The following is a 6,692-nucleotide window of genomic DNA, read 5'->3' as shown; positions in this document are numbered from 1 at the left end:
GAAGGCTGAACGTTAGCAATAAAGTGAACACAGCTATCTAACGAAAAGAAGTGTGATTCATTTTAAAGATGAGTTCAGAACAAGAAAACGCAACAAATATCAACGTTCATGTAATCACATTGTTAACTCTACTAAACCTCAAAGATTTTTTTTCCAGACATTTGCATCGGATAACAAAGTCTACTTTTATGGGCCTCGTCGTTAATTGTTGTACATGAATTGTTAAGTGAGCTGGAAGCTCCATAAACCAGGCGCCCTTTGCTCCGGCCTCTTCCATGTTAGCTCCCATAGCTTCACTTTCCCTGCTGCCTGTGCGACTCCTAACGTCTAACCTCCTAACAGAAGGCATTCCTCCTGACAGAGATCAATAAGGTGTCACCTTGTTATCAGAGGTTATGATTTTTTCTCGCCGGCTGCTGTGTTTTATAATTTCCTGGGGAAGGGGAAAGGGAGACATGTTTAATGAAAGACAGGGATCGGCGATCGTAAAACACCTGACTGAGCGGTTAGAGGCTCGGGTGGCCGGGACTGAAGCAGATGTACGAGGCCGTAAAAGTCACCGATCCATGGTCTGTACGTCTGACACGCTCTTCTGTTTCACATCCACTCGCCGCTCTGGAAAGACAACGAACCTATAAGCTGTCACAGCTACACGCAGATTTATAACAAGTTTTTTTTGTTGTTGTTTGGGGTGATCTTGAAGCTAATTTACTTAAAAATGCAACTGGTTTTTTGTTGTTGTTGAGTTTTTAAAGTTTTTTTTATGGAGCTTTCTGCATTCTGTTTTTAATGTTGGTCACTTTTAAGCAAATTGCTGTTTAGGGAATTAGCAAAAAATGACATGCTTGTTTTGTTTTGACCGTTTTATGCTGCGGCTGCTTGTTGGTGCTGCTGAAGCGGACAGCTCCTGCGGTAGGTGGAATCCTGGCAGCTGTCTCCCTCTTGTGATAGGCTGCACTGTTGCCACATGTTCAAAACGGAATAAGCAGAGACACAGAAACAAGTCACGCTAACACAAAGACACCGGCCGACCTTTCCATGATTGCTTCACAAATACTTTACTAATCACGAAGGGAGATTTAATTTTCTTCTAAGACTCGCTAACCTCCTGCAGCAGTCAGTATTGCAGTGGTTCTAAAGAAGCCTCTGTCTGAAGATGCACTGTTGATGTTCAGAGTAGTTCATAATTGGTTAAAATATTCCATTATTTAATGATTTTGTTGATATTTGCTGGAAATTCTTGGCAAAAATAATGGTTTTGATCAAAACTACACATTTTATAGCATTTGTTCTTACAAAAAAAGGAAGAAAAAGTAACATGTTGGAACACCATGAATAAAAATGCAGCTCTCACCAACTTAATGCAATTTATCCACCAAATAGAAACTGTGACAGAGGCGAAGTTTCTATCAGAGGAAGGTCTACAAGAAAAACATGGTGTTTGCATATCGATGATCATTTCAAAGAGAAATGTTTTAACAAAACAAATGATTTAAGAAACAGATCTCCATAGCAGCTCTGTACACCTACAACTAAACCCTTTGACCCCTCTTAATATAGGTCTGGACTTTGACTGGGACATTCCAACACATGACATGATTTGCTGTAAACTATTTTATTTTGGTGCTGTAGAATCCGTCATGTTGTCTCGATGGACGGTGGATTCCTGCGTTCTGCGCTCTCTAACAAACTTTCTTCATCATTACCCTCCATCTTACTTTCTAATATAATAATGTTCTATTGTCACCGTCCATCGTTTAAAAATGCTACCATCAACATGTTTCATCCCACCGTGGGGGATGACATGTTCGGCGTCACCTCCGGTGTTTTATCCTCCACATTGTGTGATGCATTTTAGCTAAAAAAAAAAAAAAGTAAAGTTTTCAACTCATCCAACCAGATTAGCTTCTGCCACATGTTTGTTGTTACCTACGTAAAACTCACATTTGCTCACAGAAACATAGAAACTCATAGAGCAGCAGTTTGTGACGTCGACGGTCAGAGAGGAATGGGCAGACTGGTCAATGAAGACACAAACGCAACAGCTGGTCATCATAACCAGGATGTGAGAACCAACTGAGCGTTTTCAACATTGATACTAAGGCATGCTGTTTCATTTAAACTACGTTTTCCCAATAAACACCTGCTGTTCCAAAAAGAACAAGTTGTATTAATTGCTATAATATCCTAACTTGTAGTTTTTCTTTGGAGTTTTCTCCGTCACATTCCAATGTTTTTACCCTTTAAGTTAGTTCCTCAAAATAAATGAAAAAACAATGCAAGTTTCTAGTTGCATATCTATTCTTTACATGCTTTTTTTTTTTTTTTTTTTTTTACCAATTAGAACTGTCCTAAAGACGAAGTGATTATTAAAAATCGAATTGTTCATTCTGGGTTTTTTTTCTCTTTTCTTTTCTTCTGAAAGGAGACTGAACTTTTGTCAAATGAGACTTACCTAATTGAATGACGCAAATCATTTAGCCTAATGAAATTTCACGCACCGACTGAATTACAATTAGGGCCCCGGACGGCTCGACGGGCCGCAGCCGACGTGCAGAGAGCGACAAATATTAACGGCTCCTGGAATCCAGTGACGCAGAACGACAGAGCCGGAGCCGTTTATGCGGCTGTGGATGAGGAGGGGGAGAGCAGAGGGGGAAACGGTCTCCATATTGGCTGGTGTTCCTCTTCCTCCAGGGTCTAGAGGACATGTTTAACATTCTGTTCAACTCCTCCTCCTCCTCCTCTTCCTCCTCCTCTCATCCAGCTACAGCCTCAAGTCCCTGCTGCACCCTGGTTACTGATGGCCAGAGATGAGAGGAGGAGCACAGCAAATCCCTTCATCATGACCACCGCCACATTGTTGCGGCATTGTTGTGTTCGCCTCCTAAGAGCACGGAAACCCGACGGAGGATTTAGTTTTTCTCTGCGTTTGTTTATTCAGATCTTTAAAATCTCTTTGTCCGTTTGAGAGAATCGAAGTCTAACATATAGAAATGTGTTTTTCTGCCACTTTTCTGAAGTGGTGATGAAAAAGAAAAAGGAAACATGCTTGTGACTTTCCACATGTTGCACCTGCCTAGTTTTGACCTTCTGATCTATATATGAAAAAACTCTGTATATGAAATCAAACTGAGGATCAAATGTCAAACAGATACAGATACTACAGGATATTTGTGTCTATGTCTTTATATCTACAGATCTGGAAAAAATTTAAAGAAGCCACTGCACTGAACCCCATTGAAAACCTCACTGGTTATTTCACCAAATATTGATTTCTTAACTCTTTCTGAGTTAAAACATTAGTGTTGTTGTTTCTAAATGAATATCAACTTGTTTTCTTTGCATTATTTGACGCATCTGTTTCATTATTTTGACCATTTCTCATTTTCTGCAAATAAACACAAAATTTTTGCTTGGAATTTCAGAGACATGCTGTCAGTAGTTCATAGAATAAAAAGAACAATGTTCGTACAAACATAAACCTGTAAAGAGTAAAATCAGAGAAACTGGTCTCTTCATTATTCCCAGACCTGTGTATCTAGAGCCTGTGCTTGCCATTTAAAATTTTCTGGTACAAAATTTAGATGTTAGTTAAACGTCATTGTAGCAGTTTTTTATTCCTTCCAACAGATTACAAATCCTTTTGGACGTGTCTCAATTGTTTGCATGCTGGTTTTTTGCATCATTTGTTTATTTGCTCATATTCTGTCAGTTAAAATGAACTATACCAATTTACAATAAAACTAATGGTCATCATTTCATTGCTTCAGTCACTATAAGTCAAAATGTTGAACTGGTTCTCAAAATCCGACAGTTTTATGTTATTTTTTTCCCCTCGTTCTTTCTAGCCAAAGGCTCCCAGCAGTTTCTCGCTCATCACCAATATCATCAGCTGATATTGTTTACAGTCGTGCGCAGCTTTACCCAAATAGCATTTCTCCTTTTGTTCTAAATAAGTTGGCACTTCGCTTCTGCTTGATGCCGCCAACAAATTAGAATCGCAAAAGACCATGTGAAGTAGAAATGCGAAGAGTCGTGTTCAGTGTCTGCTTCTCATTTACCTCACTGACTGTGACTGTAGATTTTACAGGAGAGTTATGGATTCAACATTTTACAATGACACAAAACTTTTACGAACTGTGTGAAGCTTTGAGAGCTACTATGGATTGTAGCAACCTGCGCCACCCACTGGATGTAGGGAGAAACAACAGCCTCAGCTTTCTGCTCCATGTTACACTAAACATCTGCTAGCAGTGCTACTGTTTGCTAACAGCTACTGATATTAGGCAGGGGTTTGTTCACCCAACCAAGTCCCTACATCCAGTGTGTGGCACAGGTTGCTACCATCTATAGTAGCCACACAGGCACACCCACTAGAATGAAACAAACGCACTCAGTACTACACGTTCATTCTATTGGCTGAGAGGTTGCCAGGCGACGGTGCATTTTTGTTCCAGAAGCAAGCAGAGGTTGTTTTGTAAGCTAGCAGAGAGTCCAAGCAAAGACAGTCTGAGGGCCTGCAGAAGTTCTGAGTACAAGCGTTACAAGTGTTGAGAAGAAAGACATGAAGTCCTGCTTTCAAAATTAAAAAGTAAGCAAAAGTATTAAAAGTTTTGAGAACAAAAGACATGAAATCTTGCTTTCAGACTGAAAATGTGTACTCTTGGATTATGGCAGGAAAATTCCCCCATAAACATGCGGTTGTCGATCACGCAACTCGTGTGATGCAAGAAAAAACATTTCCATTGCAGTTCTGCAGGAAACAAAACAACCTCATCCTAGAACTTTTTTTTTTAATCCAAAAAAGCACATTTATTTTCGTAATTTCAATTCTACGGTTAATGGAAACGCAGTTAGTGAGTCAAGCCTGCTCACAAAATTCATCATGAGCAAATGTTCTCTGATTCTGTTTGTTGTTTTGTACACATTCGTCATGTCTTGGCCTCTGAATTCCTCTAGAAACTTTTTTAAAAAATGCCTTTTTGGCTGTCGTATGCTAACTAGCATTAGCTGGGAAAATGAGCTGTGCGTGCTACGTCTGTCAGTCCATGGAGCTGAAAGTCAGTGAGGACAGACCCTCTTTTTTTAGGCCTGAGTGGCATTTTACAGGGAAAAGAGGAGACAGTTAGTGGAAAGGAGGGTGCAGCGTGAGCTTTGCGCAGGAGCAGCTGTTCTGCATTTTAGATTTAAAGTGCTTTAATTTATGCAGGTTTATGAGTATTTCAACAACTCTCATACTGGAGACCTGTTTGTACCCGTCTCATTTAGGTCACCGCCGCTCCTCTCTCTGCTCTCACCGCCGTTTCATCCGTCTTTGTTCTCTCTTTTTGTAACATTTCACTCTTGCCTTCCACCGTCTTTTTTTCGCCCAAACGCCTTTTCCTCCTTCCTGTTCCTCTTGACGCCTGAGGACAAACCAGGGTGTCCTGTTCCTCTCGCTCTCATCGGGAATCTAAAGTTTGCATGAATGACTCGGTGTTACCCGCTGCAAACTGGCCTACTTCAAAAGCAGCCCCCCTCCTTTCGTCTAAGCTTCGTTGCCACCAGCAAAGTGAAAACCAGACGGGTAGAGACGGCAGTTTGGTATAAATACTGCGGGGAGGGAGCAGAACTGCACAGGTTTCGATGTGTAAGGAGCAAATTAACATCATTTCCTAATCCAAAGTGGATACATGTGTATTTTATTATTTTGACATGAATCGATCAGAAACTGCTTGTTAATGCAGACGTGAAGGACTTCTTGTTCTAGTAAAAACAAATAAAGCCATTTTCTATAATTTAATATATACTTAATATTTAAAACAAACTTTTCTGTAAGGCACCCTGTTCACTGTGGAGGTTTAGAATCAGACCCATACAGTGTTGGGGAAAAAAAAATCTAATTAAGCCCACTGCTCTTCTTCTCCGTTTTTCCTTTGTTCTCATTATCTGTGGTAGCGCCTAGTTCAATCATTTATACATTTACTTTTTAGCGCACGTTGCGAAATTAGGGCATCTGTAAGAAGACAGGAAGGCTGCACAATGAATTTAACTAGGTCAGATACGGAGAGCATTCGGTTAGATTTATACAAAGCAGAAAACTGGAACGCTTCTCTATCAGGACTTTTTTTTTTTAGGAAACCTCTAACCCCTAAATGAAAATCTTATGATGGAAAATGTTAGGTGCAACACAAAGTATCTGTCTGTTAATAACCACACCACTGACTTCTCTTTACATTAAAAGTAAATAAGACTACATTTATACAATAACTTTGACTCAAAAGGAGACATTGGTTTACCCAAATCAGCTTTTATATATTATAAACTTGCATAAATACAACAAGTGTTTTCAAGGAAAAGAGCGACTAAAATCCTGATCTGGTTGCTGAGAGTCGACCACATGCTTTAAAACCCTTTTAAAGTTTTGAATCTGCAGTTATTTGCATTTTCTATTTTCTTGGTTTAATTAAAATATTGAATCTGTCACATATTGTTGTACAAGTGGAATAAATTCACAAACTCAACTTTTTTATATATTTTAGTTTTCTATTTAAAAGCTAAAACAATAGGTAGTACTATTAACAGTTTATATAAATATGTATATTTACAGCTCTCTAACTATCATGTATTATTATATACATATATACTATAGATATCATATAAATTCCATTATTATATTATATGGGATATATATATATATATATATATAT

The sequence above is a fragment of the Poecilia reticulata genome, linkage group LG1, assembly GCF_000633615.1.
Source record: "Poecilia reticulata strain Guanapo linkage group LG1, Guppy_female_1.0+MT, whole genome shotgun sequence".
NCBI classification, from domain to species: domain Eukaryota; kingdom Metazoa; phylum Chordata; class Actinopteri; order Cyprinodontiformes; family Poeciliidae; genus Poecilia; species Poecilia reticulata.
This window is presented reverse-complemented; position numbering follows the sequence as displayed.